General features: G+C 34.6%; 1 long non-coding RNA gene across 1 annotated transcript; it reads left to right on the top strand.

Moving 5' to 3' along the window:
• The first annotated feature begins 5,865 nt into the window (after nucleotides 1-5,865).
• Nucleotides 5,866-9,510, top strand: LOC122197085 (uncharacterized). The gene is made up of 4 exons (XR_008231253.1): nucleotides 5,866-6,092; nucleotides 6,754-6,839; nucleotides 8,686-8,757; nucleotides 9,295-9,510. It is a non-coding gene; the product is annotated as an uncharacterized LOC122197085 (long non-coding RNA).
• Nucleotides 9,511-15,544: the final 6,034 nt, after the last annotated feature.

The following is a 15,544-nucleotide window of genomic DNA, read 5'->3' as shown; positions in this document are numbered from 1 at the left end:
GTCAACACGATAGGTTATAAACCTCAAGTCGTGTGCTAGTGAAGAGCTTCAGGTTTTACTCTTGATTAGTTCTTAAGACTCCCACTGTCCTCTTGACATATAAGACTCCCTTGTCAAACATCCAAGAGATAGTGCGGATTCTAATCAAGAAAAACACTTCACACAATTGGCCTAAGTTGGTCTTTGTTTTATCCAAAACATCACAACTTACCAATTTCAAATGTACAAGAGTAGAAAACTTTTACTCTTACATTTGACAAGTGTTTTAACCTTCTTTTGAGACATGTCACTCAAGTTACAATCTTGGAGTATGACTCTAAGACTTGTATTGGAACGAAGTATGACTCATCTTCTTGATTTAACCACTTCAACAATTCAAGTTCCTCTTCTTAGTCATAAGAATGCACTAAGATTTCCTTAGAGAACTAATTGTGATATGGTTTCTTAATCATTAAGATGATCACAAAACTGATACTAAAGTACTCTCCCATCTTTTCAGATTTGAGAAACTTTTATCCTTCTGCCTAATTTGATTCTTCTTATCGATCTTTTGTGGTGGACTTAATCAGTGCACAAGAATGTGTACTCGATCCCTTAGTCCTTTACTTGACTCACACATCCATGTGAACAAGTAATTAGTCTTAATTTTTCCAAAACTTGAAAGTTCTCATTCATCATGCTATACAACTTGCATGATTCCAAGTTCCGGTCCACTTGAAACTTGGGTGATGAGAATCTTTCCTTATTTGGTAAATTTAGACATTACCACAAATGAAAGAATCAATTTCATGTTTCCACTCTTGCTGTTAATGGAATCTTATAAACAACAATTTTCTTTCCAAATGCCATTGTAAGGATATTTTAAAATAAATAAAATCAAAAATTTTCTTTTTATTTTAAAAATTTGCGGAAAAACTTATCCTTACAATCCATATGAAAACTTGTTGTTATCTATTCCTAAGCAATATCTCATAACTCCTGAGAAGTAGCTCACGAATCCGATTTTTCAAGCTACGCGATAGAAATCCATCTACGCGATTAGATTCAGCATATTCTTTCTTTAAGTTTCTTCACTTTTCTTTGATTCTTAAACATCACCATGTGACCCAGTCACATCATGTATCAAGAATCTCATAATAGAAACTTAACAGAGTTAGATAGTGGACTTTACCTGAAGTAGAGTCAAACTCATTGACTTTAACATCCTTAGGTAAATCTGGCAGCTTCGCAACCAATGCCCCTTCCTTTGGCAATATAAACATATGGACCCTTTGATAATGGTACACGGGACTATCACAGACTTAGCTTTTCTCTTTACCATTTGGTCAACCGAGTTGACTATGGCCAATCCCTTTCCATTGGGAAGAGAATGCTTTCCGAGATTTCCTGTGTCACTATTGTCAATGTCCATCAAGTTTTAAGAAAGTTGATCTTAGATAAGATCATTAAGGGTCTTGTCATAGTCTATTTCATAGGTGTCCCAAAGGAACTCACTATGTGACTTAGAAAGTGATTGAACCACCAACTTTCTCAAGACTTTGACACCCAACTCTCCCGGCTTGTCAATATGTGACTACATCTCCAAGATGTGATCACACCTAGACCCTGCCTTGCCAATAGGGCTTGAGTGACCTTAAACTTTTCAAGAACTTGTGGGTTAGGGAGAATAATTTGAAGAGGTGAAGAAGTATGATTTCCAAGGGACATCATCTTCATTTGGAAACCTTGTTTCAAGAGATTTGGGAAGATCATAGGTGTCTAAACCAGACATCTTTTGGGAGATATTCAAGATAGTTGATTTAAAGTCCTTAATATGACACCCAATATGAAATATTAAGGCTAGGACCCAACAAACTATTTTATAACTTAGAAGAGGTATGCCGTAATCCAAGCTATAAAATATTTGAAGGTAGGTGAATGACGATTCACCAATTTCCACCAAGATAAACGAAATGAATTATTAGGTTTTAATTGGTTTTGAAACTCCTAGATCTTTGAGATTCATTGAACTTTTCAAAGGCATGTTTCAATCTCGAGTGTGCCCTTCAGGTTTTGTGACTGGGATGCCGAGGATCACAAAACAAGGTGTGAAGTAACCATGCAAATCACTTGGTACCCTTAATAAATTACCCCTCAATCGATGTGCCGGTTAACCACACACGCTCCATCGATACTATGATAAATATTAAGTCACCCTTTACCTACCTTGTTAAGTCCAAGTTAGTGTGCCGGTTAACCACACACGCTCCACTAACGACTTAGACAAAGTGTAAAGTGTAATTTCATGGATTAGCACCTTATTCACATTTTTCCTAAGTAACTAAGATTGGGTATTATTAAAAGTTTAGTTACTTAGTATTTTCATTAATACTTTTAATGAAGGGAGAATTCTAGTCCTGTCAAACCCGTTCGGCTAACGACCCTCCACCAGTCAAGCAAGCGGTGGGTGAGAGTGGACACCCATTAAGTTGCCATTTTATAGGCAACAACCTTATACCCACCTTATAGACCGGCTTCGTGAATGAGGCGTACTAGCGGTAAGACTGACTTTACTCTTATACATATATATATTATTAACTTATAATATTATAAAGTATAAGGGTTGAATTTTAACTTTTAAAATTCTAAGGGCTAACTTGGAATTAAAGTATTCATAAGTGAAAACTTTACAAATTCCAAAACTTGAGGGCAAGTTTTGAAACTATTCAAAACTAATTAATTCCATATTTATGTGTTTAAAGTAGTTTTAATCCAAAAACTCTTCAAGTTCCATAACTTGAGGACAAGTTATGGAAGACTTTAAACTAATAAAAGAATTAACTTTTCTTTATTTTATAACTTATGGAATTAATTAAGGTTACACCTTTTTTTATTTTATTTTATTTTATTAAATGAAGAGACTCTTGGTCCTCCATAACTTGAGGACAAGTTATGGAGTCATAAAACCATTTAATTAGAACTAGACTCTTCATTTTTGTAACCTTTGCCAATTTTTATGAGTTTTATGATTCTTAAATGTGACTTTTCATATAACTTGAGGACAAGTTACAAAAACACATTTTAGAATCAATTCTTAGATTAATTTGGATTAAAACCAACTATCACATAATTTTATTCATTAATCTAAATTCACTCATAAAACAAGGTAACACAAAAAACTTTTGGTGATCCATAACTTATTCTTAAGTTATGGAATCCTTTAAAACATTAACACCAAATTTTGTAACTCCAAAAAAACTTTGAATCAATTTTTTTTTTAAAACCTTTTCAAATCCATAACTTATGGAGGTTTCAAAAAAAAAATAAAACTTTTTAGATCAAACTTTTAAAACTAATAAAATAATCATATTATTTTATCTTTTATTAAATTTGACCTAATTCAACTCATGAAGCAAATTATTCAAATTTTACAAATAATTAGTTTTTCACAAGAACAAGTAATTATCTTAAAATTTGACGAACTTCATGTTTTTTTTTTCTTTTTTTTTTCAACTTTGAAAATAAAATATTTGCATCAATATAACAGAAAACAACCCGTGGCTCTGATACCACTGTTGGGTTTTGAGCATTCTAACACTTCCTAAGTGTACATGCAACCCTAAATACCTTGGATCTATGTTTTCTCTATTATACATGCAAATAAGAACTTCCAAGGTATTATTCTAATCTAGCATACAAAACAATAACTATAGCAAGATAGAATACATACCTCTTTGGTGTAGACAATCTTCATGTAGCTTGAGTGCCTAGTGCCCCAAGTGTGACACCTCAAATGGAATCACAATCATCAAAACACTTGGAATGACTTGAGAGAATTCTACACTCTTCAAAATCGGCTAGCCCTTTCTTCACTATCTCTAGTGGCCGATTTCTCCTCAATAATAAGATGCTTATATAGTTATACAATTAGGGTAAACTCTTAATTGTCATGGCTTTCCATTTCCTTGGATCCATGGGTACAAATACACCATGGAGCATCCATGGACCATCCTATGGGTTTTAGCCCAACTTGATTATCCATGGAGCATTAGCCCACTATACAAGTATGGATGATTTACACAATCAACCCATATATTTAATTAGTCTTCTTTTGATCACTTAATTAATCCTAGATTAATTCTTGATCAATACTAATTAAATAATCTTATTATTCTTATTATTAATATACTAGAACTTATAATATATTAATAACCATAAGTGTCTTATTTCTCTCATTCAAGTGCATGATGGTATGCAACCCAAATGGACCATGCCGGGTCGGGTCAAGTCTTACCAAATATAGTTATGGACTTAGACATTAATCCAACAGCTATAACAAAAAGTACTTGCTAGTTGCCTTATCACCCAAGTTAATCATGCCATTCACATAGAAACTAAGGACCCTTGCTGGTAATCTATGCTTGCTAAATTTATACGTTAGGGTTGTATATAATTAAGATTCTACAGACTTAGGATTTATGATTCCGCTTTACTTCTTGTTCCTTGTTAGGTTGTGGGCTTAGAGTAGAATCACTTATTCGACTGTCTATTCAATCTTGATTATATACGACTTATATACACCAAGGGAATGTAGAAGGACCAGCCAGGGATCATGCGCCACGTAAGTACATTACTATTTATCGATATGGCAAAAGTACTCCCTAGTTGCTTTCTCACCCGAATTAATCACATCATTCATATAGAAACTAAGGACCCTTGCTGGTAATCTATGATTGCTAAGTGTATAAGTTGGGGTTATATATAATAAAGATTCTAAAGACTTAGGATTTGTGATTCCACCTTACTTCCTGTTCCTTGTTTGGTTGTGGGCTTAGGGTAGAATCACTTATTCGACAGTCTGTTCGATCTTGATTATATACGACTTGTATACACCAAACGATTATAGAAGGACCAGGCAGGGATCATGTACCACGAGATTACATTACTATTTATCGAAGCCCTAGTACTACCAGTACCAACTTAATTTCGGGACGAAATTTCCTTTAACGAGGAGGTAATGTGACAACCCAAAATTTTGGGCTATTATTATAACCACCAATCTATCCATGAATCTCTTGTGTATCCGAATTACTGAGTTATAGTGCATCTAATGAAAAATAAACAATTATATTTCAATTATTACATGATATCAGATGATACCTTACTTCCAAATGGGTAAACCGTCAACCGAATCAAACCGCTTAAATGAAAACATTAATGAATGCGTCTGAAAAACTAAAATTTTGCATTAAGCAATTTTGAGAAAAACAAACATTAAAATATTATAGTACATGTTCCTCTGTTTCCGAAAATATAAAGAATGTCCAAAACGGAGTTATATGCAAAATATACGACAGTTTTAAGAAAACAGATAGTAAAACACTATTGTTCTTTAATCGCGTAAAACCAAATCGATCCGTTGAGACACTTACGCTTTGCCGACGGGATTTCCAAGAGCGTTTTTGGACTCAGGTTATAGTCTATTATTTAATTTCACACTCGAAATAATTTTTACGAAAATATTTACGAAAGTTGCGAAAACGGACACCGCGAGTCGTTTTGACGCAAAACTTTAAACGCAAATTCCCGGAGTTCCGTAACTCCAAAAATTAATCTGTTCGGGTTTCTGGAATCCTTGAATTACCCTCCTTCATAAGAAATTCTCGAAAACGCAATTCGATGTCGGGATCTCGATTCATCAATTTATAAGTGTTTTGAACAAGTTATATGATTAAACTACTTTGTAGGCCCCACATAACTTGCATACAAGGAAATGGCCAGCTCATTTCCGCTCTTGCTTCCCCATTTGATCAAACCCACGTGACTGAACCCATATCTTCACCACCTTACCTTCTTCTTCCTTACTTGCACACTTCTTCTTCAAGGTACAAGGCATGACCTTAAGGGGCTGTGAGTGCTTCTTATGCTATAAATAAGAGCTCATAGCAAGCCATCAAACTCACAAATCTTCAACCATCTCCTTCTCTCTACATCTTTGTGTAAATCTCTCTCACTAACACTCTCTTTACCACTCTCGGTATACATACAAACACCACATACAAACACCACTTCACCACCCTTAACCACCTCTTATGCTGTTTGATACTGTCGCTGTAAGTACTCATCCCTAACATTTTGTTATTTATTTATTTATTTATTTTTATGATCGAGCCTTGACGAGGTCCTGAATCATTTTTGTATCGTTCACTTCATGCAGACGAACACACGAGGTAAATTACCTCATGTACAATTGAGGTTAATTGATTTTAGTGTTTGTTACATTTTACTTAAAAATGCCCTCAAAGTTTGCTGATGTTACGAAATCAACCCCACCCCTTATACGTCCATTTCAAAATTTACCCAATCTTCCCCTCCACTTCAAAGGTTTTTACAAATAGGACCCTAAGTCCCAAACTTCAATTCCAAAATAATTCTCAGCCCCCTCCCAAAGAATTTGTTTACAAAACTAGTTATAGGTCCCTAAACTTCATTTAAAATGTTCAAAACCTACCCTCCTTAGTAATCTGTTACAAAAACAAGTCCCAAGTCTCAAACCTTTGTCTATTTTATTTATTTTAACCCCTCTATAGAGATTTATTTGCAAAATAAATCTTAAATTCAAACTTAGAATTTAAATAAACAATTTTAGTCCCTTATTTGAAAATTATTAACAACCTTAGTCTATTTAATATATTTAAATTCGTCAATGGGCCCCATGCTTTGGTTAAATTTCCAAACAACCATTCACATATTAATTTATGTTAATATTTCTAGGAAACTAAATAAATCTCGACGATTCGTCTTCACGGCAATACATCTCGCTTTTTCTCGCAACAATTACTCGACAATCACACATTAAGGTGAGTGTTACGGCCCCACTTTTACATATTTTCGGGGGGGAATACATGTAGTACTTGTATATCTAGTATATATCTATTTTCTAAATACTTTGTTTAAACAAACAACACTACCGTTTTTAGGCAATATAATTCACACAAAAATATTATTTAGTACGCTACTACTTATGGTACGTGTACTAAGTAATATTTATCATACAAGATACACAACAAAATATCATTGTTTTGTGTAAATATTTTACCAGTTTTAGAAATAATTGTTTAAACGCTTACATGTTAAGTAAACAAAATCGTTTTAAACCTCAATATTTTATATTTTATGTTGTTAAGATAATACGACTAATAAAAATACCATATACGTTCCGACAAAAATTGTGCTAAAACTGTATAGCCGTTTATCAACTTGGTAGTCTAATTATACCTCATACATACATAGAAACATATAAGTTTATATAGTTATACAAGTATTGTACTCTTCAATGTGTGCGCTTATCAATTATACTTGTCAATTACCTGTTTATCCGTATCTACGATTGTTAAGTTCAACCTTGGCAGATAACTTTATCCGTATATCCGTATGTCTATTTATGACAAAAATATATAGGTTTATACGTTTATACAAGTTATAGAACTTGTATCTTAGGCTCATACATGTGCTTGTGTACACTATACTAAGCTTTGTCAACTATTTAAACTAGTATCGTACACTTTACGGGTATATTTATCAAATATACTTGTTGTTTATCCGTATCAGCGGTTGTTAATTTCAACCTTGACAGATAACTTTATCCGTATATCCGTATGTTTGTTTATCCGTATCTGCGGTTGTGAAGTACAACCTTGGCAGGAAACTTTATTCGTTACCCGTACAACCATGGATTTGGTTGCTTTCAAACACAATTTTAAGTATGGAATTACTTATGGAACATAACGTTTTGGCTTCAAAGATTCATTTCAAACACAATTTTAAGTATGGAATTACTTATGGAACATAACGTTTTGGCTTTAAAGATTCATTTCAAACACAATTTTAAGTATGAAATTACTTATGGAACATAACGTTTTGGCTTCAAAGATTCATTACAAACACATTTTTAAGTATGAAAGTACGTATGAAACATAACGTTTTGGCTTTCAAAGATTCATTACAAACACAATTTTACGTATGGGTTTACTTATACAAACTATACATTTTGGCTTTTAAAGACTCATTGCAAACACTATTTTAACTTTTGTTATACATACAAAGATAATACTTTTTAGACTTATTAAAAGTATTATTGCGTTAGCAGAAAACCTGTGACACACACCAACCTTTGTGTTGACTTTCAAAACTTACATGTATTCTTAGGGGATCATTAGCCAGCCGTTCAGACAGAAGATTAGCTGTGGATTGCAGATGACCTAGCTAGCTTGTTTTTGATACATGCTTACCTGTTTAAGGCAACTACTGTATTATTATTATCTTTAAGAACTTTGTATTCAAACTTAATGATGGAATACAAATGCAGTTTTGTTTATCGTTGTACTTGTGCTATATATTCAGTTTATCTGTGATCCATGAACTTAGTCCCACTCCCGGCGTGTTCCGCCTTGGCCGGGGGTGTGACAACTTGAATATCAGTTTAGAAGGAGAACTCGTCGAGTCGTCGCCTAACTCGACGAGTAGAAACGAGATTCAGGACAATCGTTTGGGTAGGGACTCGGCGAGTTGGAAAGCCAACTCGGCGAGTCGGGTCAACTGAAAGTTGACTCTGACTTTGACTTAGGGCATGATCAGGGGTAAAATGGTCATTTTACCCAAAGGACAGTTAGCAGTGTTTGATTGAGTATGTTGTGGGAATTGCAGCCGGAGGATTTCTGGAGCAGCAGCAGCAGCAGTAGATGGTCAGTTCCCGATCAGATCAGCAGCTACTTCGAGGTGAGTTACCTTCCAATAGCGGTGGGCCTACAGCCACAATGCCGGCCCACCAGTAGGAGTTGTATGTAGATGATTGTCTCCATGATATTCATCTAGGGATTACTACTACCTGTGTTATGTTTATGTGCTAGTATGATATGATGCTATGTGCTAGTGACAGTAGGGGGAGATAGTCCCCGAGGTATCCGGTCGGTAGGGCCGAAGGAGTAGTTATACCCAACCATGTTAGATAGACCTGATATTGTGATACATGTTATGTGGTAGTAGTGGAGGGGAGGATTAGTTCCCCAATATCCGGTCGAGAAGACCGAAGGAGATACCAACACCCATATATGCAAGGCAATATCCGGTCGAGAGGACCGAAGGGGAGGCCAGCACCCAGATATGCTAGGCAATACCCGGTCGAGAGGGCCGAAGGGGTAGGTCGGGCACCCAGATATGCCTGACAATATATGTATGTTATGAGATTATATGGTATGTGGTACAGTGGGGGAACTCACTAAGCTTCGTGGTTACGGTTTTCAGTTTTGGTTTCAGGTACCTCCTCAGCTAGGGGAAAGGAGCCGGCACGGTAGCAGCATGTCACACACACACACTCTCTTGTGTCCGTAGTTACGAGTTTATTCTGGGATTAATACTCTGATATTTGATTGATCGAATGTTGTGGTTTTCAATTTGGTTTTTCGATGTGAAGTGGTTTAATCAAACAATGTTTTAACTATTAATGCTGTCATGTAATGTTTTATAACGAAATTTTTGGACGTGAAAATTGGGTCGTTACAGTTGCCTTCACCAAAGCAACTTGATAGGATGAATTATGGAGAGAAAGGATTAAATATGATTTATTAATATATTATGAGAATAATATATTAAAGGAGAAATCATATTGTTTAATTAATATTAGTCAATAATTAATTGGTAATTAGTTTTGTGACTAAAAGAGATTAATTAAACTTAAGGGACTAGAATTGTAATTATAAGATAATTGCAATTTGGGCCTTGGATTGCCTTATATTAAAGAGTGGACGAATTCTATGGGGAAGCCCATAAGAAATCATCCAAGCCGTTAAGGAAAGGAATCCATGGGTTGCTTATGGCTTAAGCATCCAAATTAGGGTTTCCTTGTTAGATAACCCTAATAGCCTCCTATATATATAGATCCCTTATGACCCAAAAATGTGGCTAAGCATCCTTCTAGGGTTTCACATGTTTTAGGGCAGCCTCCATCCTCTCTCCTCTTCATCCTCTTGCTCTTGGTGTTTGTGAACCATTAGAGGAGTGACATTTGTGACTCTAAGCTTTCTAAAGTCAATACAAGAAGGATTTAGGATTGTTATTGCTACATAACAATCAAGGTATGATCTAAACCCTAATTATATGTTATATTGATTGTCATATTTTAGATCTAGGGTTTATAGTCTTGGATAACTTGCATGTACAATAGAGAAACCTAGATCCAAGCATTAGGGTTTGTATGAGCACATAAGATGTTCTTATGGCCAAAACCCATCAATATTCACTTATGAATATTACACAGTATATTCACATATGAATATTACAAGGTATTTTCACGAATATATATAATTTTTATATGTTATTCACATGTGAATAACATATAGACTTGCATATTTGTTTTTTTGTTTTAATAATCATATGCTGAGAAAACATATTCATATATGAATATAACGTGGTAATTTAGTTTATGCATTTCATCAAACAGTTGGAGTGCATACAATTTAACTTTTTTTAAAAATGTTAAAAACATGATATTTTGACTATTTAAATCTTACAAAAGAGTAGATTGATATAGAATTATATGAAATTTTTCAAAAAAAAAAAAAAAACGATTTGATTTTTTTCTAACCTCAATTTTGAAGTTTTATTTGATAATCGATGTTGAACGAATGATATGAAGTGGATTTTTGTTGATTATCGATGATGTTGATCTAATAACGCTGGGAGTATAATTAATCATAGATGTTGAAGATCTGATCGTATTCAAGCACAATTGAAGGTTGAATTAAAAGAACCAAAAACGAATTTTTGTTGTTAACTGTTGAATCGTTGATTATTGACGAAGATCGATGATTTAGCACTGGATGATGTTGATGATGGTTTAATTGAAGAAATATGGATGATTGTTGAAAGTTGGAGAAGAAATTCGGATGATGAACGATGAATGGGTTTGAACTACATATACGTATTTGAGATTGAAGGTTGTTCTCATATTTACAAGTTTGTCACCGTGTCTTTTTATGCTTAGATAAAATGAGTGGCTGAAAAATGATCCCCCCCATTCTCAACCTTTTTTATTTTCTTAATTGAACCCACCTCTCTCTCTCTCTCTCTCTATATATATATATATATATATATATATGATATTGTCACAACCTTATCTCTTTTCCCCATTAAAAATAAACCAACCAAGGGAACCATTCGTGTTCATCCTTATCGATATACAAAAACGAAGAATCATATGCAACTTGACAGCCAAAACACAAAGACATAGATGAAAGCTCTTATTTTAGGTTTGTTTTTTCTGATTAGATTTGAGCAACTTGGTTTTGGGTTTGAGAAAACTAATTTTGTCTTTGAATAACTAGATTTGGGGTTTGTGTTTTTTTGCATTTTATGTTCATGGAAAAGTATCTGCATCTAGGTCAATGAACTTAGATGTTGGTTATGTGTTTTTATGCATTGAAGGTGGTGGGTTGTGTTGGAACTTTGACTACAAAATTACAATGTGGGACTTATCCCACATTGGTGGAAGAGAAAACCTTCTCCCACCTTATATGTCTAGTCCCACTCATTTAATTAAATGGGTCAAGTAATGGGTTAAACATATTGGGTTTGGGTTGAGGTGTTGGATTAGCCTAATTGGACTCAAAATGGGCTAATATCAAGAGAATATTTAATGGTCAAAAGATGGGCCTTGGGGCTCTTGGGGTCTTCCTGATTAATTAAATAATTTTTATTACGAAATTAATTTTTATTCTTTATTTTTATTAAATTCGTAATTACTGAATGATAGGTTTTGACAGTTTCCAACTGTCATAACTACTACCTATAAATACCTGTTTCATTCATCTGTGAGGGGTTACAGAAATCATTTTTCACACCACAAATTCTCTTTCAAATTCGTTCTTCCAAAAGATGAAGGGAACATAGAAATTTCGTCAGATTCAAGATCACATCTTGGATTGATTGTTGTATCCTCTTAACAGATCCGTACCAGGGAAATTTATGTCTTAGGACACTGCATAGCAGGCCTCAATATGTGTAATTTCCTTATTATATCTCCTGTGTAATCTTAATACAAGTATGTTTTCTGTATATTGATTCTTATATTTTAGATATATTTGAATTTCGTTTGTTTTATTTCAATTAGAGTTGTTGATTGTATACTTCTGTCATAACAATCTAAGACAGAAATCAGAAAGTGGAAGAATGGATCAACAATCCATCATCAAAACACATGTGGAAAAGCCTGAGAAATTCAAAGGCTCAGATTTTCGGAGATGGAAATAGAAGATGTTGTTTTATCTAACAACTCTTCATGTTTCCAATGTTCTCACTGATGATTCTCCCTCTCCTCCTACTGGTATAACCACTGTAGAAGGAACAACACCACCTAGTGAAGCCCAAATAGCAGAACATCAAAGGGCTGTGGAATCTTGGAACACAAATGAATATAATTGCAGAAATTATATTCTGAATGCCCTGGATAATTTTCTCTATGATATCTACTCTACCATGACTACTGCAAGAGAGATATGGGAATCACTGGAAATGAAATACAAAACAGAAGTGGCATGTTCCAAGCAATTCATGATTGGAAAGTTCATGAATTTCAAGATGGTGGATACCAAATCTGTCCTCAAACAAGTGGAGGAAATTCAAGTCATTGCACATGATCTTGAAGTTGAAGGTATGGATATAAAATCTAACTTTCTTGTTGGTTCAATCATTGAAAAACTTCCTCCTTCTTTGAAGAATTTCAAATTATATCTTAAGCACTTAACTGATGACATGAGTTTTGAGCAACTTGTGTTGAGAATTCGTGTGGAAGAAGATAACAGATTGAATGAGAAGGCAGATGCAAATTCCTTGGAACCAAGTGCAAACTTTGTTGGAGAAGCAAGTACTTCAAGGACAAAGCACAACAACAAGAAAGGGAAGCAAGGCTCCAAAAACTCTTCCAAAGATGGCAAAAATCATGGCCCTAACAAGAAGAATTTCAAGAAGAATTCTGGTCCATGCTATGTTTGTGGCAAAATTGGACATAAGGCCAAAGATTGCAGATTCAGGAGGGGTCAAGGAGGAAACAATGGAAACAATGGAAACAATGGTGGTAATTCTGGTGGAGGAAATTCTGGTCAAGCCAACATGGTTGAATCACCAAATCAATTTGTTGTTGTGATTCAAACCAACATGGTTAGCAATTATGTGGATTGGTGGATTGATACTGGAGCCACAAGGCACATTTGTAACTCCCGTACCATGTTTTCCACATACCAAAAAGTCTTGGATTCTGAACCAATGTTTATGGGGAATGGCTCTACTGCAAAAGTTGAAGGAAAGGGAAAAGTGAAGCTACAACTGACTTCTGAAAAAGAACTTGTTTTAAGTGATGTCTTGCATGTTCCTGAAATTACTAAGAATTTGATTTTTGGTCCTATTCTTAGTAACAAAGGTTTCAAACTTGTATTTGATTCTGATAAGTTTGTTCTCACCAAGGGTGGGGTGTATGTTGGAAAGGGATACCTTAGTGAGGGTCTCTTCAAAGTTAGTGTATTACCTTTGTACTATGGTGTTGAAACACCAAACAATGATGTAACCAATGTTAATGCTAATGCAATAATGGGCACTACTAGCCCCTCTTCTATGTATATGCATGATCCTTCAATTTTGTGGCATTCTCGATTGGGACATGTCAATTTTTGCTCTATTCAAAGAATGGCAAAACTTGGCATGTTACCAAAATGTTCATTAGATAAAAACATAAAATGTGAGGTTTGTGATGAATCAAAATTTTCACAACATCCTCATAAATCAGTTGAAAAATCTAATGAAATACTTGGCTTAATCCACTCTGATTTATGTGACTTTAGAACAACACCTACAAGAGGAGGAAAAAATTATTATATTTCCTTTATTGATGATTGCAGCAAGTATTGTTATATTTATTTGTTAAATACCAAGGATGAAGCCTTGAATTCTTTTAAGAACTACAAGGCTGAAGTTGAAAATCAACTTGATAAAAAGATCAAAATTATAAGGTCTGATCGAGGAGGAGAATATGAATCCAAAGACTTTTCTGAATTTTGTTCTTTAAATGGTATTATACATCAAACAACTGCTCCATATACTCCACAACAAAATGGAGTTGCTGAAAGGAAGAATAGAACATTGAAAAACATGATAAATTCAATGTTAATAACTTCTGGAGCACCCCATAATTTGTGGGGAGAAGCATGTCTTGCAGCAAACTCAATACTTAATAGAATTCCTCATAAAAAGAGTGACAAATCACCCTATCATATGTGGAAAGGGAGATTACCCTCTTACAAAAGGATGAAAGTGTGGCGTTGCCTAGCTAAGGTACAAGTACCTCTTCCAAAGAGGACTAAACTTGGACCAAAAACCATAAATTGCATCTATCTTGCCCCTGCCATGAATAGTGCAGCCTATAGGTTTCTTGTGTATAAATCACATGTTGATGAGATCCATAACCAAACAATCATGGAATCAGCAGAGGCTGAATTATTTGAAAACATTTTTCCGTTTAAGGATAAAGGGAAAGAGGTTACTTGCTCTAGGAAAAGACCTCTAGATGATGGACTGAATGATACCATTCCAGACAAAAGTTTACAATCAAATGAAGGGAATTCTTCAAAGGTTCAAGAAGAGAACTTAGAACCTAGAAGAAGCAAACGGGGCAAAATAACCAAAGATTTTGGACCTGATTACATGACCTATGTAGTGAATAAAGAACCACAAACTTATAAGGAAGCTATGGACTCCTATGAAGCTCCTTATTGGAAAGAGGCAATCAAAATTGAGATTGACTCCATTGTGCAAAATAACACTTGGAAATTGGTAGATTTGCCACCTGGGCAAAAACCAACTGGGCACAAATGGATATTCAAGAAGAAGTTTAGACCTGATGGTACCATTGAGAAGTACAAAGCTCGTTTAGTAGCTAAAGGGTATCGTCAAAAAGAGGGTCAAGACTTCTTTGACACCTATTCACCTGTTACAAGAATTACATCAATTCGCACATTAGTAGCAATTGCAGCCATTCACAATTTGGAAATACACCAAATGGATGTGAAAACTGCCTTCTTATATGGTGAACTAGATGAAGAGATATATATGAATCAACCTGAAGGGTTTGTGGTTAAAGGTCAAGAAAACAAAGTCTGTAAGTTAGTTAGATCACTTTATGGACTAAAACAGGCTCCAAAGCAATGACATGAGAAGTTTGACAACACATTACTCTCTAATGGATTTGGTATTAATGAATGTGATAAATGTGTTTATTTCAAACAATATAAGAATGCACGTGTCATCATATGCTTGTATGTGGATGAGATGCTTATAATGGGTACTAATTTGGATGTGATCAATCAAACCAAGAAAATGCTACACTCCTCCTTTTCCATGAAGGACTTGGGAGTAGTAGATGTGATCCTTGGTGTAAGAGTTCAAAGAAGATCAGATGGTTATACTCTTACTCAGTCCCATTATATTGAAAGTGTACTTAAGAAGTTTGGACACTATGATG

The sequence above is a fragment of the Lactuca sativa genome, chromosome 3, assembly GCF_002870075.4.
Source record: "Lactuca sativa cultivar Salinas chromosome 3, Lsat_Salinas_v11, whole genome shotgun sequence".
Lineage (NCBI taxonomy): Eukaryota > Viridiplantae > Streptophyta > Magnoliopsida > Asterales > Asteraceae > Lactuca > Lactuca sativa.
This window is presented reverse-complemented; position numbering and strand designations above follow the sequence as displayed.